This window comes from Apium graveolens, chromosome 3 (genome assembly GCF_009905375.1).
Source record: "Apium graveolens cultivar Ventura chromosome 3, ASM990537v1, whole genome shotgun sequence".
In the NCBI taxonomy this organism is placed as follows: domain Eukaryota; kingdom Viridiplantae; phylum Streptophyta; class Magnoliopsida; order Apiales; family Apiaceae; genus Apium; species Apium graveolens.
Window position 1 is genome coordinate 255,447,767 of NC_133649.1, and position 21,040 is coordinate 255,468,806.

Sequence of the window (21,040 nt, forward strand, 5' to 3'; positions counted from 1 at the left end):
GCTGTTATGTGGCCTCTTTGAGGGCAGATGGAGTCAGGGGGCAGGTTCTTCCTATTGAAGATATGGATGTTTGAGAAAATGATGAGAATAGAGGAAGGCCAGCAGAAGAATTGGTTTCGGTTCCTTTAGACCCCGAGAATCCTGAGAGGATGACTTTCATTGGAGCCACATTAGAGGAGCCCCTTAGAGGGAAGTTAGTGAAATTTTTGCAAGAAAATAGTGATGTGTTTGCATGGTCAGCAGCTGATATGCCAGGCATAGACCCGGAGTTAATTACTCACAAGCTAAACGTGGATCCAAGCCGGAAGACAGTGAAATAAAAGAAAAGAATTTTTGCCCCGGAAAGACAAGAGGCTATAAAACAAGAAGTAGAAAAGCTCTTAGAGGCTGGTTTCATTGAGGAGATTCAATTTCCGGAGTGGTTAGCAAACCCTATAATGGTGAAGAAGGCTAATGGAAAGTGGAGAATGTGTATAGACTTCACTGATCTGAATGATGCATGCCCCAAAGACTGTTTCCCGCTGCCTAGAATTGATACTTTGATTGATGCCACTGCTGGACATGAGATGCTGAGTTTCATGGATGGATTTAGCGGATACAATCAGATCAAAATGCATAAGGATGACATTCCAAAGGTATCATTTATAACTGACTTTGGTGTTTATTGTTATCTTGTTATGGCGTTTGGTCTCAAGAATGCAGTAGCCACCTATCAAAGGTTGGTGAATAAAATTTTTAAGGATCTTATTGGAAAGACTATGGAAGTCTATGTTGATGACATGCTAGTCAAGAGTCTAGTAAAGACTGATCATATAACCCATTTGAGGGAAGCTTTTGGGGTCCTAAGGTACCACAAGATGATGTTGAATCCTACGAAGTGTGCTTTCGGAGTAGCATCTGGAAAATTCTTGGGATTGATGGTCTCAAAGAGGGGAATTGAGGCTAACCCCGATAAAATAAAGGCAATCCTGGATATGGAACCACGAAAAACTGTCAAGGATGTTCAGAAGCTCACAGGAAGGGTTGCGGCGCTAGGACGATTCATCTCCAAGTCAGGAGACAAGTGCTTGACATTCTTCAAATCACTAAAGAACATCAAAGACTTTGTATGGAGTGAGGAGAACCAGAAGGCATTTGAAGAATTAAAGAAGTATATGGCCCAGGCCCCGTTGTTGGCTAAGCCAGTTCTGAGTGAAGTTTTATTTTTGTACTTGGTTGTTTCAGAGAGCGCCTTGAGCGCGGTGTTGGTTAAGGAGGAATTGAAAGTCCAAAAACCCGTATACTATGTCAGCAAAATTTTGCATGGTGCTGAGTTGAATTATTCAGCTATTGAGAAATTCACTTTAGCCTTGGTAATGGCTTCGAGAAAACTGCGTCCTTATTTTCAGGCTCACCAGATTGAGGTGCTAACAAATCAGCCCCTGAGAAATATCATTCACAGTCCCAAGGCAAGTGGGAGATTGATTAAGTGGGCAATAGAGCTAGGAGAGTTCGATCTCAAGTATAAGCCACGTACGGCAATAAAAGCCCAGGCACTAGCTGACTTTGTGGTGGAATGCACCATACCCAACCAAGAAGCCGGGGGGCAGGAAGATGCCATACCTCAAGACAAGGGAGTCGATGATGGGGGCAAAGAGAAGGATGATAAAGAATATTGGGTTCTCTATTTTGATGGGGCATCAAAAACGAACTCCAGTGGAGCAGGATTGGTTTTGCAAAGCCCTGATGGGTTCTTAATTGAGTATGCTATGAAGCTAGACTTTCCAACCACAAACAATGAGGCAGAGTATGAAGCCCTGATAGCTGGCCTTGGTCTAGCTGGGACACTTAGAGTCAAAAACTTAAAGGTCCATGGAGACTTGAAGCTGATCATATCCCAGGTAAAGGGAGAATTTGAGGCAAGGGATGATACGATGGCTAAGTATGTTCTCCTAGTAAGGGCTGTGATGACCCAATTTAATGAATGCCATGTTGAACACATTCCAAGGGAAGAAAATGCTAAAGCAGATGCGTTATCAAAGTTTGCTTCATCTGAGATTGAAGAAAGTTCAGGAAGTGTGTACTTCCGTATTTTGAAGACACGAAGCATAGATGTTAAGCTTGTGGCTCCCATAGGCTTGGGGACGTCATGGATTGATCCCATCAAGGCTCACATTCAGACCGGTTGGTTGCCAAGCGATGCAACTGAGGCACGGAAGTTAATTATTCGAGCACTAAGGTACTCCTTGATAGATGGAATTCTATATAAGAGATCTTTCGTGGTTCCTTACTTGAGGTGTCTCAGGCCCGATGAGGCACGCTTGGCTCTTGAGGAAGTGCATGAAGGTATTTATGGGCAACACTTGGGGGGCAGGGCCTTGGCTCATAAGATAACCCGTTTAGGCTTCTATTGGCCAGAAATGATGGCTGATGCCGAAGAATATGTGAAGAAGTGTGATCGCTGTCAGAAGCATGCACCAGTTGTTAGACAACCCCCCAAGATGCTGACCTCTATCAACTCGCCTATTCCCTTTGCTATGTGGGGGATGGATATTCTAGGGCCTTTTCCTATGGCCACGGCACAAAGGAAGTTTCTGATTGTAGCCATTGATTATTTCACCAAGTGGATCAAAGCCAAACCCTTGGCCAAGATCACAACTAAGTAGGTTGCACAATTCCTGTGGGAAAACATTATGTGCCGATATGGAATTCCCCGTATCCTCGTCACTGACAATGGAACACAATTCAACAATGAGGAATTCAAGAAGTATTGTAAAGAAAATGAAATTGAGTTACGATTCACCTCTGTGGCTCATCCGCAAGCCAATGGGCAAGCAGAGGTAGCAAATCGGATAATCCTGGATGGACTAAAGAAGAGGATCGAGAAGTCAAGAAATAATTGGGTGGATGAAATACTTCCAATATTATGGGCCTACAGGACTACCTGTAGAGTCACGACAGGAGCAACTCCCTTCATGTTGGCATATGGGGCAGAAGCAGTAGTTCCAGTAGAGATATCACATTCCTCTCCAAGGATTCAAGCTTTCAATGGAGAAGAAAATGAGGAAGGGCAGAGGTTAGCCCTGGATTTAATCGATGAAGTGCGAGATAAAACACATGCAAAGATAGTAGAATATCAGAAAAAGGCTTCATTCTACTACAACCTAAGGGTTAAAGAGAGGTTTTTCAAACAAGGTGACCTAGTCTTGAGAAAAATAGAGGCTTCTGGTGTCGGACAGAAAGGAAAGCTTGCCCCGAATTGGGAAGGGCCGTACAAAGTCAAGAACGTTCAGGGTAGAGGAACCTACAAGCTGGAAACTATAGAAGGTTTTGAAGTCCCGAGGACCTGGCATGCACAAAACCTGAAGGTTTACTACGTGTAAGATAGGCGAAGTACGATTCTCACTTGTCATTGTGACAAGTAGGTTTAAAAGCACCTTGAAGCTTTGCTTGCGTATGATTTTATATTCCAGTAAAATTTACATTGTCTAGTTATTGTTGATTAGGGTCGAACCCATGCTATGTAAGGTTTTGGAAAACCAGACTTCATATTAAAGAGTTTGAAATTATTTCTATGTAAGAATGTTTAAAGTTCGAATACGTATTAAGATTGTAAAGTTAAAACAGAAAGAGGCAAGAAAAGCAACATATGAAATATAACCCCGAAGGGTAACAAGTTTAGATATGAATAAAGTTCAAAAAGAAGATATACAAAAAGTTAGGCCTTGGAAGGCTGAGATTCCTCAGAACCACTATCCGAAGTCTCCTCGGAAGTCTCAGTCGTTCCTTCGGACGTCTCGGTTGTCCCCTCCGAAGTCCCTGTAGAAGTTCCCTCTACAGGAAATGCTGGCTGTTGAGGCACTGCTTTTGGAGGCTCTTCCACCCTGGCCTTCTTAGCGACAGGCTCAAACTCCTCTTCAGAAGAATCTTCCTCCTCTCCGTCCTTGATCATAACAGCAAGCTTCTCAGTAACACCTCCAAGCTCTGGAACCCGCACAGGGCAAGAAAAGGGGGACTGCTCAAGGACCTCTGGAAACTCATCCTAGATGGCCTCCACAGCAGCATCCCAGCCCTCTTTATAGCTAACTGGGTGAAGAAGGGCATCATGCTCCACCATCAAGTCCTTGAATTCTTGGGTGTCCATCCAGCCATCAAAGGCTTTGTCCTTCTGCACCTTCAGAATGACATTTTCGGCCTGGGCCGTCTCCAGGTCAGAAGTGGAAGAGGCCAGTTGAGCTTCAAGGGCCTCTATTTTTTGGTTGGCCTCCTCCAACTTCTTGTTGGCATCTTCCAGGCCAACCTTCCAAGCCTTAGCTTGGTGAATTGCCCCTTGGAAATGGGCGTTAGCCTGCAAGAGAAACAGCGAAAGTTTAGAAAAGAAACTTGGAAAGATAAGTACGAAGGAAATAAAGGAGGTAAGAAAGGGAACTTACTTTTCTTATGAACGGGCGAAAGGCCGCGTTCTACCAGGACGGTCTCCCGGATAAGGTCCCAAGAATGGGAAGTACCGTTGTCTTGCGTAAGGAGGTTGCAAACCTTTAGCCTCCTCCTCAGACAAAGTTATGTCATTTGGGCTCCTGTCCACGGCCAGCCCAAAGGATGATCGAAACAGGGAGCCCCAATCTCCACCTTCCCAAATAACAAACAAAAAATCTTTCTTCCACCCCAAGTTATTGTCAGGGATGGACTTCCCATTCACGATATGGGGGATAGTGGGGCGCTGGTTGATAGAAACCCAACCCGGACTTTTATCAGGGCTGTTTTTGAACTGAAAAATCTTCCTAAAGACAGCAACAGATGTGGGGACGTTGTGCTTGCCGCATTGCGACAGATAGCACAGAATCAACCTCCAGGAATTAGGGGGAAGTTGGCAAGGGCTGATGCCCACATCAGCCAGTAGCAAAGGTATGAATGGATGAAAAGGGAGTCTAATACCTGCCCTTAGAGTATCCATATAGACGCAGAGCGTCCTTCTTCCACTGACAGGCCCTGTCGGCCGGACCTGCAAGAACCAGCTTAAAAGGTTCCTTGATTCTGAAGCAGCTGCTCAACTTTTCCACCTCCTTGGGATCCCGTAAGGCACTGATATGATCGTGCGCGTCCAGATGCGCATCAGACGGGTACTCGTCCCCTCGAGTGTTGATCATGTCGATTAAGGAAGTATACCTCGATCGAATAGGAAAATCGTTGGACTTTCTAGCCACGTTCATCTTGGCCAAGCGAGTCATTCTTTTGTCAGCCATCTGAAAAAAGTAAGGGGCACGTAAATAGGCTATCTTAAAATGGCACACAATGGAAAAATAGACACGAAAAGCAAAGGGAGGAATCTTACCTGAAGAAGCGCTCCTGAAAAAGGCTTTGAGCTCCGACTTGCTGTTATTGCTCTGAGAATCTTAGCAGGAAGATAAAGAAGAAAACTAGGAAATGAGAAAGTGAGGAGTAATAGCCTTTCCTCATTCCTTTATATAAGAGGAAAAGGAAGTTGAAGGGACGAAAAGCCCATTGAGAATAAAGGCCCATAAGAAAAGGCCCAGAAAAAGGAATATTCCACAATATTCCTAGGAATTCTAGAGCATTCTAAACAGGGTGTATTAAGCCCAGTAATATTTGGTAAAGCCCAATAAAGAGGCCCAGTAATATTTGGTAAAGCCCAATAAAGAGGCCCAGTAATATTTGGTAAAGCCCAATGAAGAGGCCCAGTAATATTTGAAAAGCCCAATAAAGAGGCCCAATAATATTTGAAAAGCCCAATAGAAAAAGCCAGGCCCAAATCCAATTAGGATTTGGAAAATTCAATTTTAGCCCTAAAAGATGTAAGGACCAATGGAAGAAGGCTAGAAAAAGACTAGAATCCAGGTCGAGATCCAGGTCGTGAATCCTGCCCGAAATCTTTCGAGCAGACACCCGAAAATAACGGGCAAAAAAGACCAGGATTCAGGTCGAAATCCAGGTCGTGATCCCTGCCCGAAATTTTTCGACTAGACTCACGAAAACAACGGAAAAAATAGGATTAAATTGAAGTCGAATATTCGACCAGGAATTAGGTCGAATTAGCCAAGCATCTTTCAGGAATAAAGATTAAAAGCCCAGGTCGAATTTCGACTAGGATCCTGGTCGAAATCCAGGTCGTGGATCCTAGTCGAAATCCTTCGACCAGGAATCAAGAAAACCAAAGAATTTTCGACCAGGATTCAGGTCGAAATTTCGACTAGGATCCAGGTCGAAATCCTAGTCGATGGGCTCAAGATCAGAAGCTAAAAGTGGGGAATTGACGACCTAGATCCAGGTCGAAATTTCGACTAGGATCCTGGTCGAAATCTAGGTCGTGAATCCTAGTCGAAATCCTTCGACCAGGATGACAAGGCTGACCCCTATTTTCGACTAGGATCCAGGTCGAAATTTCGACTAGGATCCTGGTCGAAAAAGGGCTGGAAATCTGAAAAATCTAGAAAATTAGGGAAAAATCCCAGAAAATTAGGGAAAATCTCAGAAAATTAGGGAAAAATCCCAGAAAATTAGGGAAAATCCCAGAAAATTAGGGAAAAATCCAGAAAATTAGGGAAAAATCCAGAAAATTAGGGAAAAATCCCGGAAATAAGGGAAAAATTCCTGGAAATTAAGATAATTCCTGAATAAAAGGAAAATTCATTGTAAATGTGTAGGTCGCTCCACACTTTACGGAAAAACGAAACCCTGTAAGGGAACGAATAGACTTAACTTCTGCGAAACCTAATCAATGTTTCCCAAAAGTTGGGGGGCAAATGATAGGTATAAATAAATTATGATTGTATAATTAAATACTGCATTAATTGTACAAGCTGTGGACTGCTAGGCCCAATAAAAAGATATATGATACTCAGACCAGAAAGGTTAAGCCTGATGGACCAGATCAGGCCTGATGGAATAAAAAATGCCCAAAAGCCCTGATTATTAATTAATTTCGTAATTAATTAATAAGGGAAAAATCGGATGTTGAGAAGAGTCCCGATAAGGATATAAATCCTTAGAGATTAGCCTCAAGGGGACCTAAAAGGATAAGGAATCAGTTTCCTACTATCTAGGACTCCAAAGTCCATTCTAATTATGAGACTTGCCCACCAAGTCTCCTATACCAAGTCCAATTCAAGAACTCCCAACATCTATATAAGGGGCCTCACCCCACAAATCAGAACTACGTTTTTTGGCTTGATTCTCTAATTCACAGAGATACGTAGGCATCTCGTAAAGGCAGATCGAGCCACGAAACACGAGAGCAGCCATTAAAGGCCTTGAGCTCCCGAATCTTAGTAATAAATACAGCAAATAATAACCTTAGATTTTTATCCATAACAGTATGGTATACCATCTGTACAGATTCCAGTTGATTCAATCTCTCAGGAGTTGCTCCAATACCTGGTTCACTCAAGGAAGTTGGATCATTAGTAGTGTTGTGTACTCTTCTTTCATCAGCACTTCCCAATCCAGTTTTATCTCTAGCTTCCTTTCCAGTAACTACTCTTGCTTCAAAACCACTTGCAGTAGTCTTCAAAGATTGAGTCTGTTTTGCTTTAGTGAATCCTGGTAGGAGTGTCTTTGATCTATTTTCTAATATCAAGTTAACTTGAGCTCTGTCAGAGGTTACTTGCTTCTTCTGAATATCAGAACTTACAATTTCTTGACTCTGAACAACTTGAGCCATGTCAGAGGTTATTTTAAGAACTTTTCTTGAAGTCAGAGCAAGATCATCTTTTTCATCAGCAATTTCTTCTTCCTCAGGAGGTACATAACCCTTGATAGGTTCACCAACCTTTTCTTTACCCTTGGATCTTGGATTTATCTGTGGTTGTGATCTAGCCAATGTTGCTTCAGTATGTGTCCTTTCTTTGATCACAATGCCTTTAAGTTTTGGAAGTGACTTTTTACCAGAAGCTTCAGATTTAGATGTGACTTTCTCTGATTTAAGTCTGGCTTCTTCTTCCTTTAAACTTTCCAAGTCCATTCCTGGATTTTCTTGAAGAAATAACTGTCTTGACATTTCCTCATCAAGATCTAGAAGTTCATCAGAACTTATCCTTTTACCAGCAGCAGAACTTATTCTTTTCCCAGTATCAAAACTTGTTCTGTGACTAGCTTGTCTTGATGTAAACCTTCTACCTTGACTATGACCACTACCCATTCCAGAGTTTCCTTGGTCATCTTTTCCATCATCCTTTCCTTGCAGTGTCTTGTTGGTTTTACATTTGGACTTAATTACCTTCTCCCCCTTTTTGGCATCAGCAGGTAGTAAAAGAGAGATAAGTAGTTCCACTGAGGTCTGGATTTCAGTAAGTTGCGATTGCTGAGAAGCTTGATTTGTCAGAATTTGATCAATCTGAGCTTGTTGTTTCTCTTGAGTTTTCTCAATATAAGCAATCCTGTCAATGGTAGGTTGAAAGAACTTTTTCTTATCAATTTTCCAAACTTGTTCCTGTTTGATAAAGTTCTCCTGAATCTTGTGTAGCTCTGCATGAGTAGTTGAATGAAGACCTTGTAGATGTTTAGTACTTAATGCAGTGACTCTAAGCTGGGTTTTGAAATCATCAGAATTTAATATTTCATCAGCTTTAGTCAAGTGCTCAGCAAGATGTAAAGCATTTAGAACACATGAAACTGAGTTCCATTCCTTAGTCCACTCCTGACCTGCAGGAGTTTCACTCCAAGGCACTGGTGCATCCCTGATAACAAACTCCTTTACCAGTTCAGACTTAGGAAGAGTCGGTGGTGGAGTATGTCCTGAAGGACCTGCTTCATCAGCATCGACAGTTGGAGCGGCTTCACCAGTATCTCCAACATTTGCAGCATCAGAACTTAAAAAATCAGTATCTTCTGATAAGACAACAGTGTGAGTAGCAATGGAGGCTTCAGCATCCTCTAATTGCTGATCTGATACTAAGTTCTGATCAACAGCCATATCCTGATGCTCACCTAAAATCTGATCATCAGCATCTTGATGCAGAGAAGGTGTTGTTGATAACTCTGGAGTTTGAACAACATCAGTAACAGGTGTTGTGGAAGAATTATTTGATGTTGGATCTTCTAAGAAAAGTATTTCAGGCACAACCAGGTTCTGAATATCAATTTCAGCACTTGTGCCTGGATCAACAAGAGACACAAATGGTGAGTTAGCCTTGTCAGATACATCTTCCTGAGATGGAGTTGATGGGGAAGAAGTGACTGGAGCAAATTCCTTGTCTTGTGAGATCAGAGATTCCTGATCCCCTTCCTTAGCTGCTTCCTCCTCATCATCTGAAACTGGCCTTTGTGCCCTCTGTTTCTTATACTTCCTTGTTGATTTGGATTCCTTGGGAGTTTTAGGAACTACCATTCGTCTAAGCCTCTTGAGAAGCCTAGAACCCCCAATTTCAGAATCCTTCTGAGAAGTTGCTTTCTCAGCTTCATTTACCACAGGTTCTGAAGAAGGAATCTGTTCCTCAGAATCTGATTCATCTCTCAAAGTGATTCTCCTCCTCTTTTGAGGTGTTTGAGGAACAGTCTTTGTTCTCTTTGGCTTAGAGGATGTAGGCTTCACAGTAGGTGCTGAAGAAGAAGGTTGAGCAGTTTGTGAAGTGGAGAGATAGGATTTGAGATAAGTTCTGAGGGTAGGCTGAGATATACCCTGAGTGGTAGGGACTGAAAATGATGAATTTTGGTTATGGTGAGTTGGTTGGACATTGGAGTAAACAGATTGGTAAGTAGCAGGATCAGCATTTACCAGAATCTGTTTCACAGACTGAGGAATCTGTAATGGTCTCACCATTGATTTCTTTGTGTCAGCATTTATCAGGTTGTTAAAGTACCTTTTTGCAACCTTAAAAGGTGGGGTTTGAGTGCTGACTAACTGGGGTTCATCAGTACAATACGTATAAATAAGTTGACAGAATCGAGCAAAGTAAACAACAGTTCTATCCTCTGTCATCCTATCCCCAATAAAACCAATTAAAGCAGGTGCAAAATCAAAGTGAGTTTGATTGATAAGTGAATACCCGATGTGCTGACTCATGATTGGGATAGCATCAAAGTTTGAACACTTGTTGCCAAAAGCCTTGGTGATTCAATCGAAGAAGAAACTCCATTCTCTTCTGATATGAGCCTGTTTCAATTGTCCTAGTTTTATCAGACTCTTTTCATATCCCAAATCAGTCATTAACTCCCGAAGTTCTGATTCCTCTGGTATAGAGAAAGTACAATCTTCTGAAAGATGTAATGCTCTTCGTACTGTACCAGGAGTGACTACATAGGATGAATCACCCACTTGGAAGATAATACTGGGAGTTCCTCATTTACCACCATCATCAAAAACTCCAGTCCTCCAGAACCTCAGAACTTGTTGACTTGAAAATAATTCAGGCTAAGTTAAGGCATACCCAACCTCACTATGTGCAAGAAGATCTTGCACAAAGTGCAATTCAGATGGAGCTTCAGCATGATCAAGAATTGCAGCATAGTTGTTTGGAATAAACTTTGCTTCATCAATGATTAAATCCTTTGGTGCCATGTGAAAAAAATATTGAGATTCAAGTATGCCTGTTAGGTGTTTGAGATAATGTCTGTATGAAAAACTAACGTGAGAAAGAAGGAGAAAGAGAGTAAAAGTAAGGAGAGAGATAAAGTATAAAGAAAATAAAAGATTAAAGAAATCTTCTCTCTGTTATACTTATACTCTGAACAAAAAATGTTACCGTTGGACACCTGTCAGACATGCAGTAATAACGGTCAGTTACTGGGCTCGAGAAAACAGGAATCATTACTTACCCAGTTGCCTAGTTTCAAGGAAAAACCGTTCCATTAATCAAGAGAAACAGTTTTAATTCAAAATTTAAACCATTAGTACTGATTGAATTATTTTTCACTGCATCATTGATATTCTGAAAATACATCACATGAAAATGACCAAGATAATTTAGATGAGTAAGTGCTAAAAATGAATCAGAACTTAATATAAAACAAAATATATATGGTCATCAGAACATCAATCAGGATTTATCAACACAAGATGAAATAACTTAGAGACAAAATCTTGAAGTAAAAACAACTTTCATTAATATATCAAGACAATACATTTATTAAATTGAAATTAAATCAATACTTATACAAGATTTTCCCTAAGCTCTTAATCCTAACATCAACAGCTTTAGTCCTAGCTAAGAAGCCTGACAAAGCTGAGGATGAAGAAGAACAGGAAGAAGACAAGATTAAGTCATCTTCCTCTTCCTATCTTCGACGAACAAGATGGCGAGTCGTATGATTCGCTCTTGCTGACGGATAGCTTCCCGCCTTTCCTCCTCCAATCGCTCCAGATGGCGATGGTAATCCATATAGAAGAATAGAAGGTGAGTCAGCACCTCCTGTGGGACATAATCCCAGATCTCCTCAGGAATGGCTGTTACATGCCACTCCTGCTGCCACTCGGCACAACTTAGCTCCATATTGAAGGTTTGGTAGTTCAAAAACATGTTGTATCGGACCATTGTGTTTTTGACAGAAAAAGGAGGATAAGTGTGTGAGAAGAATGTGATGGAAAGACTGATGTGAAGTGGTTGCTTATATAGGCAAGAGAATGCCAAGAGACGCAAAGATATTTAATGCTGACAGGTAGAATTAATTCTACCTCGTCTCCCTAGACTTTGAAAAAGAATAACAGTCATTGGAAAGAGGAATCATGGTCTAGACCGCACAAGACACAAGAAACAGTGGACTGTTCAAGTACAAATACCATTAATCCTAATCATAGTGACTATTAATCTTCCACTTCAACATATTCTAGTTCGAACTGAGACTGTTATCAAATTTTATTCACAGATAAGCCAAGAAAAGGATTAGACTGAGAAATCAGAACTTAGACCTATACCAGAACTTAACAGTCATCAGAACATAATTTCTTAACTCGAAAAAGGAATGCCCATCTTAGTAAATACTCATACAAGTTCTGAGTTATGGACGTCAGAACTTAATCATCAGAACGTGTAAGTTAGAAATTGTCCTCAGAATTTGTGCAATAATGACACTATGACTGTTTATCTAAAATAACATAGACCACCACAGAAATTTTCATCATTCAGATGGAGTGATTAGTGTGTGCATTAAGCTAAAAACAGACAAAGAGTAAAGTCTGATCCACTTCAGTACATCTTAGAAATAAGGCATAACTAAAATTTTGCTAAAGATCTGTCATTGTCCTGAAACCTGCTGATGAATGAGTTCATGCTTGAGTCCATCTCAACTGTTTTGTGCTAATTTTATGCATCTTTTGCAATTCTATTTTACAGTGGCTTCTCAGTGTAAGTGAGTCACGACTGTTTATTAGAATTTATGCTATTATCAGAGTATTTCTCCAGTAATCATAGAGTGTGAAAAGTCACCAAGAAAATATTTTGCTTTTCTAATGCATATTTACTTAATACCAGCAATGCACTTGGGTCGTCCCTTCCACATTTTTACTCTAGATCTCAAAGGAGTACCTGATTTTATTCTTTGATCTTTTTGCTTTTTCTTTTGATAAGTGAGGTTTATCAGCACTTAGTACATTCAGCAGTTTTACTAGTATCAGAACTTAACAGATGAGTAGCATTATTCTAATTTGTGACTTAGTAATAAGATATACAAAGTAAACTTAACTAAGCTCAATTATCAGAATTTGCTAGTGTCATAAGATTTCCACCGAAATAATTACTTCTTACATGGAATCATTTGTTTATTGAAGACTATTAGGTCAGTTATCTAGCACAGTTATCCTCATAGGATTGAATAGGTACTAGAACAAACATATCACTTATCAGAGTTTAGAAACATATATCAGACAACAGTCAGTACTTAAAGACATTTATCAATTAAGCACAGAATATACAATGAGATTAATTCTGTAAATACTGAGCATAAAGTCTGATAACATAGAACAAGTCTAAGCAGATTTAGAGAAAGAACCTGAAACCATTCCAAGTTCATTTACCAATCTTGTAAAAGTAGCTTCACATAATGGTTTTGTGAAGATATCTGCCAATTGTTGATCTGTGGGAACAAAATGCAATTCCACTGTACCTTCATCCACATGTTCCCTGATGAAGTGGTACCTGATGCTGATGTGCTTTGTCATTGAGTGTTGAACTGGATTACCTGTCATAGCAATAGCACTTTGATTATCACAGTAAATAGGGATTTTGAAATATGTTAACTCATAATCCAGTAACTGATTCTTCATCCAAAGAATCTGTGCACAACAGCTTCCTGTAGCAATATACTCTGCTTCTGCAGTTGATGTGGAAATTGACTTTTGTTTCTTGCTGTACCAAGAAACCAATCTGCCTCCAAGAAATTGGCAGCTTCCACTTGTGTTTTTCCTGTCAATTTTGCAACCTGCAAAATCTGCATCTGAGTAACCTATTAGTTTAAAATATGATTCTCTAGGATACCATAATCCCAGAGCAGCTGTTCCTTTAAGATACTTAAAGATTCTTTTTACAGCTGTTAAGTGAGGTTCTCTTGGATCTGCTTGAAATCTTGCACAGAGACAGGTAGCATACATGATATCAGGTCTACTAGCAGTTAAATAGAGTAGAGAGCCAATCATACCTCTGTAGTCAGTAATATCTACTGATTTACCGGTATCCTTATCCAGTTTTGTCGCAGTGGCCATTGGAGTGGATGCACTTGAACAATCTTGCATTCCAAATTTCTTTAGCAAGTTTCTAGTGTACTTGGTTTGACAAATAAAAGTGCCTTCCTCATTCTGCTTGACTTGAAGGCCCAGAAAATAGCTAAGTTCCCCCATCATACTCATCTGATATCTTGACTGCATTAGTTTGGCAAACTTCTTGCAAAGTTTGTCATTTGTAGATCCAAAAATGATATCATCAACATAAATCTGGACCAGAAGTAAGTCCTTTCCATGGTTGAGGTAGAACAGTGTTTTAGTCTATTGTCCCTCTGTTGAATCCACTTTCCAGAAGAAACTGAGCTAAAGTCTCATACCATGCTCTAGGAGCTTGCTTAAGTCCATAAAGTGCTTTATCAAGCCTGTAGACATAATCTGGATGTTTGGTATCTACAAAACCTGGAGGTTGTTCAACATATACCTCTTCCTCCAATTCTCCATTGAGAAAAGCACTTTTCACATCCATTTGAAAGACAGTAAACTTTTTGTGAGCAGCATAAGCCAAAAATATCCTTATGGCTTCTAACCTAGCAACTGGTGCAAATGTTTCATCATAATCAATTCCCTCCTGTTGAGAATATCCTTTTGCAACCAGCCTTGCCTTATTCCTTGTAATTATGCCATCACTGTCAGTTTTGTTTCTGAATACCCACTTTGTACCAACAACAGATCTATTCTTTGGTCTCGGCACTAGGGTCCAGACTTTGTTTCTTTCAAATTCATTCAACTCTTCCTGCATTGCTTGCACCCAATCAGCATCTTGAAGAGCTTCTTCCACTTTTTTTGGCTCAGTCTGAGAGAGAAAAGAATTGTAAAGACACTCATTTGAAGTACCTGTTCTAGTTCCTGACACCTGCATCAGGATTTTCAATTATCAAATCAGGTGTATGTGATTTTGTCCACTTCCTTGCAGATGGAAGGTTTTCTCTAGAACTGGATGCTCCCCCATGATCCATGCTATCTTCATTTTCATTTTCTGATGCTCCCCCTGAAACTATGCTCTCTGAGTTGGATTCTTCAGTATTTAGATTTTCAGCACTATCAGAACTTGGCTTATCAGAACTTGACGAATCAGAACTTGAAGAGCCAGATGCATGTTCTGATGTTTCTTGAGATGTGGTAGGATCTTGAGTATGCTCCCCCTGCATAGGTGCATCTTCCTTTAACGTAGTCACCACAGTTTCAATAACATCAGAGTTTAATCCATCAGAGTTTGCAGTATCAGGACTTAGAATGTCAGGATTTTCAGTATCAGAATATGAGTCTTCATTTTCAAATCTCAGCTAATCATGGTCAATGAAATCTTTAAGACCAGTGATCTTCTTGTCATCAAAAGAGACATTGATAGATTCCATGACCACTTTTGTTCTCAAATTATAGACTCTGAAGGCTTTTGTGGAAAGTGGATATCCAACAAAGATTCCTTTATCAGCTTTTAGATCAAACTTTGATAGCTGTTCAGGATGAGTCTTGAGAACAAAACACTTGCATCCAAATACATGAAAATATTTCAGATTTGGCTTCTTTTTCTTCACCATCTCATATGGTGTTTTTCCATGCTTGTTAATGAGTGTTGCATTTTGAGTAAAACAAGCAGTCTGCACAGCTTCAGCCCAGAAATAGGTTGGAAGCTTTGCTTCTTCAAGCATTGTACGTGCAGCTTCAATGAGAGTTCTATTCTTCCTTTCAACAACTCCATTTTGCTGTGGAGTTCCAGGAGCAGAAAATTCCTGCTTTATTCCATGGCTTTTGCAGAACTCTTCCATTATCAAATTCTTGAACTCAGTGCCATTATCACTCCTTAAAATTTTCACAGAATCTTTGACCATTTTATCCAGCTGTTTGACATGATCAATCAAGATAGATGCAGTTTCACTTTTTGTGTGCAAGAAATACACCCATGTGTATCTGGTGAACTCATCCACTATGACCAATGCATACTTCTTCTTTGCAATAGACATGACATTTACTGGACCAAATAGATCAACATGTATAAGATGATAAGGCTCAAGAATTGATGAATCAGTCTTGCTCTTGAATGAAGATTTTCTTTGTTTGGCTTTCTGACATGAATCACAAAGACCATCAGGAGCAAATACTGTGTTTGGCAATCCTCTCACAAGATCTTTCTTGACCAGTTCATTTATATTGTTGAAATTTAAATGAGAGAGTTTCTTATGCCAATTCCAGCTTTCTTCAATTGATGCTCTACTTAACAGACAGATTGCAGAACCATCAGTACTTGTTGAAAGCGTAGCTTCATAAATGTTACCACATCTGTATCCTTTCAGAACAACTTTGCCTTTAGATTTACTCACAATTTCACAGTGTTCTTCAAAGAAATCAACATGATAACCTCTATCACAGATTTGACTTATACTCAGTAGGTTGTGTTTAAGTCCTGAGACTAGAGCTACTTGTTTAATTATGACATTTCCAAGATTAATATTGCCATATCCCAATGTTTTTCCAATGTTGCCATCTCCATAAGAAACACTTGGGCCAGCTTTCTCCACAAAGTCTGATAGCAGGGCCTTATTTCCAGTTATATGTCCTGAACATCCACTGTCCAGAACTAGAATATTTTTCCTATTGCCCTGTAATCACAAAGACCACTAATTATTAGTTTTAAGGACCCAGACTTGCTTGGATCCTTTGGCCTTATTAAGTTTGTTAACATTTGCAGCGGATTTAGCATCAGAGTTTATGTTAACATTTTTCTTATCAGAACTTACACTATCAGACTTTGAATCAGAATTTACACTAGAAGGAACAATGGAAACTTTCTTCAAAGAAGGTTTTATTTGATAATAATCATAGTACAAACTATGATATTCCTTACAAGTATAAATGGAATGCCATAAACTACCACAATGAAAACAAGGATTTTGTGGTTTGTATCTAACAGACTGACTCTTAACTCCTGATTTTGAAGGTAAGGAGTTAATATTCTTATTCTTCCTGCAAAAAGAAGCAGATGGTTAGAACTTCCACAGTTATGACATGTTTTCCTAGGAGCATCAGGAACAGGTTTATAATCATTGCTTTTATTCACACCTTCCTTTCCATTCCTATTTTACCTAGGTGATTTTACCTTGTTTGCATTCTTGACATCTTTCAGCTTATGCTTAAGCTGCTTCTTTGTCATTAAGCCTATGTTCACTTCAGCTGTCTTTTCCTATTTTAGTTTGTCAGAAGTTAATTCCTCTTTATCTTCTGATTTCTCAGTTTCAGACTTTACAGTTACAAACTTAACAGGTTTAAACTTTGGATTTTGCTTAACAACAGGTTTAATTTCTTCAATTCCTTTATCATTCTTATCTTCTCCATAACCTAAGCCCTCTTTCCAGTTTCCACTACTTAGCAAATTTTGAGTTGTTTTGCCTGAGTTAGTCCAAGTCCTGATAATCTCTCTTTCCTTTTCTAACTCAGTTTTTAGAGATTCATTTAATTTTAGCACTTCATTCCTAACATAAAAAGCATCATCTCTATCCTTCTGAGTTTGATGGAACATGACTAACTCTTTTTCTAAGAAATCATTCCTTTTCTTAAATGCAAGATTTTCAGAAGTTAATCTTTCACATGTTAAAGTTTGATCTCTATAGCTAACAAACATGGTTTTAAGATATCTTCTCAACTAATTAATATCATCAGTATGAAAAGCATAAGTAGTCTGAGGTACCTTTATTTCACTAGCTTCAGAACTGCTCTCAGCACTTTCTTTATCAGCATTTGCCATCAATGCATAGTTCTCCTCACTTTCAGAGTCTGAGGTGTCTGTCCAGCTTTTCTGCTTTGTGACAAGAGCCTTGCCTTTGTCACCCTTTACCTTCTTGCAGTCAGGAGATATGTGGCCTTTCTCACCACAGTTATAGCATTTAACATTGGTGTAATCTCCTCTGTCAGACTTTCCTCCTCTGCCTTCAGATCTTCTGAAATTCTTCTTATCAGAACTTATGCTTTTCCTGGAAAACTTCTTTCCCTTCCTGAACTTCCTGTATGCAATCTTTGTGATTCCTTTCACCATAAGAGCACACAGCTTCATCATCTCCTCATCAGCATCAGTCTCAGGCAAGCTTTCAGAATCTGAGTCATCATCACTCTCAGAACTTGATGACTCAGTATCAGACTTTATGAAAAGAGCTTTACCCTTGTCTTTCTTTGAGGAAGCTGCTTTAGGGAATTCTTCTTCAGCCTTAAGAGCAACTGTCCTTGACTTTCCTCCTTTCCTCTTGCTTCTTTGTTCCATCTCCAGCTCATGAGTCTTGAGCATTCCATAGATTTCGTCAAGAGTTGTTTCATCAAGATTGTAGTTGTCTCTTATTGTCGTTGCCTTCAAATCCCAGCATTCAGGAAGAGCTAACAGGAACTTAAGGTTTGAATCTTCAAGATCATACTCTTTATCAACCAATGACAAATCATTCAAAAGTTTGACAAATCTATCATATAAATCATTCAATGACTCATTAGTCTTTGAGTCAAAGTGTTCATACTCTTGAGTGAGTATTGTCTTCCTGTTCTTCTTAATGGTGTCAGTTCCCTAACACCTTGTTTCCAGAGCATCCCATATCTCCTTAGCAGTCTTGCAATTGAATTACCCTGTTTGACATTACATTATCAATGGCACTATGCAGTAAGTGTCGTACCTTAGCATCCTTAGCAATTGATGCTATATCCTCAGCAGTATAATCACTCTTCTCCTTTGGTACGGTCTTTGCTGCTTCACCTGCAACTACAACAGCGAGTTTGGTTGGTTTGTGAGGACCTTCCTTGATTCTATCAAGGTATTCTGGATCTGTTGCTTCCAGGAACATGGTCATCCTTACCTTCCATATGGGATATTCAGATGGTCTCAGTATGGGGACTCTAATGGTCTCATACCGACTCTGAATTTGTGTCTTTGGTGGTTCCTCAGTTGTGGTAGGCTTAGTTGGAGTTTCTGTGTCCGACATGATTGTGTTTGGATCTTTAACTGTATGTATGTTAACAGATAGGCTCTGATACCAATTGTTAGGTCACACACACACTGTAGAGGGGGTGAATACAGTGTATAGTATATTCAAATCGAACTTTAAGAACTTAAGTAACAGAAAACAAACTTTATTGAAACAATAAACTCTGTTACAGTATGGAACTGTTACCTCTCAGTGATGAACAAATATCACGAGAGCTGCAAGGGTTACAATGAATAATCTTTTCTAATAATGATAACACTTATAGTGTAAACCCTATGTCTGTGTTTATATACTACACAGTTACAAGATAATCGCTAATTGATATGGAATATAATTCTGCTTCCTAAAATATATCAATCAGATATCTTTTCTTCCAAGTATTCCATTCTTCACGGAATTCCTTCTTCATGCATATCTCTTCTTATGTTTATCTCGATCTTCTTTCCTTTAATCAGCTACTGTCCTTATCTGATTGTCCTTCAGCACTTAAGTTATGATATCTATCTTCTGATGATTATCTCCTGATAATATAAGTACTAATATCCTTAAGTACTGACTTCCAGTATAAGTACTGATCAACAGTTAAGTACTGATTTATCCTGTTCACGTAAGATTCTGAAAGCTAAATATAAAACATATTAGCCATGACATTATCAAATATATCTAACAGATTATGATGAGATCATAATAGTGAGACCTAAAAAGATGATAACTCTAAACTTAAATAGTTTCTGGTCATAGGATTACTAACTGGTAATTAATAATCCGCAAAGATCGGTACATACTATGCTTGCTTCATTATGAAGGATGTCTGTTCTCATAGACATTTGTGTGGTGACACTATAGCTAGTATGTAGGTGCTTATTATGGTATAAGTTCACTGAACATGACTCGCACAGCTGAACAACTGATGGAGTTCACTCACATGTCAGCAGTTGTTCACATAGTGATAGTTGTACAAGTATCCTTAGACTTGAGGTCAACATAGTCATCTTGTGTACACTGAACTATGCTTTGGTTTAGTTCTTAGTCTCCAGGGACAATTATTAGGGCTCTACTGGGTATAGGAATTTGTACATGAAGATAGTGTATGATCAATAAAGGATCTACCCCTTCCAGTGAAGGAAGCGAATGTTCAAGGCTGATCCACTTATGCTAGTTCAGGAATCTCTGGCCAGAGTGAATGAAATTAGAAAGGAGTTTCTAATTTGCATAGAACTACACATAGTAAATGGTAAGCAAGTGATTGAATTAGATAGGCTTGACACGAGATCCATGCCTTGTATTTAATCGGGACATTGTAGGGTAGAAGGAGTTTATTGTAGGGTAACTATTCACTGAATAGGTTCTTGGTATTCTAAGCAGTGAATTCATATTATCCGGATAGTCATGATATGCTGAGAAGTATCCCTCACGATGTAGAATAAATGTGATTAATTAATTAATCATATTTAATAAATTAGAAAATTTACATAAATAATGATAAAATAGTTTTATTATTATTTATTTCTACTACCGGCTTAATATTGAACCTACAGGGTCACACCATAAAAAGAGAATGATTTAATGGTGGAGGAATTAATTAATAATGGCTAAATAAATATTTATTTGTGAAATAAATAATTAATTGGCAAATTTAATAATTGATTAAATGAGATTTAATTGATTATAAATTAATTAAGAAAAGTTCTTAATATTATTAATTAAGGATTTAATTTTAGGAAATTAAATCTAGAGAGAGAATTATTTCTAAAGTGTTTAGAAAAAGAATTAATAATTAAAAGGTGTTTTAATTATTAATGAGAATAATAAATGGGATAATAATAATAATATTTATGGGAAAATTTCAGCTGAAAATTTTGCCTATAAATACACTATTATAGACCCTATTTTTAATCGACCCACAAAAACCCAAAAAGTTTAGAAAACCCAATTCTCTCCACCTCCTTCCTCCTCCTTAACATCGTTGTCTTGGTGGATACCGGTGGAGTGCTTCACACTTGAGGAGCAACTGCTAAGGATCTCTGATCGTTGTCTCCGAATAATTTTAAAGTTTAGATTCGATCCCTCGAATTTTTATTCACGATTTATATGCCATTATTTGGATTTAGTATGTGTAAAAGTGTTTTGCCATGCCCCGCTACGTTTAAAATCCAACAAAGCTTGTACCCAGACTAAAAGACAAATCAGTGATTGGCACAAAATGGGTTTTCAGAAACAAGCTTGATGAAGATGAACTAGTAACAAGGAACAAGGCGAGACTGGTTACTAAAGGATATTCTTAAGAAGAAGGGATTGACTATGATAAAACTTTTGCACCAGTTGCTAGACTTGAAGCTATCAGGATATTCTTAGCATTTGCAGCATATTCAAATTTCAAGGTATATCAAATGGATGTGAAAAGTGCTTTCCTAAATGATGAGCTTGAAGAAGAGGTCTA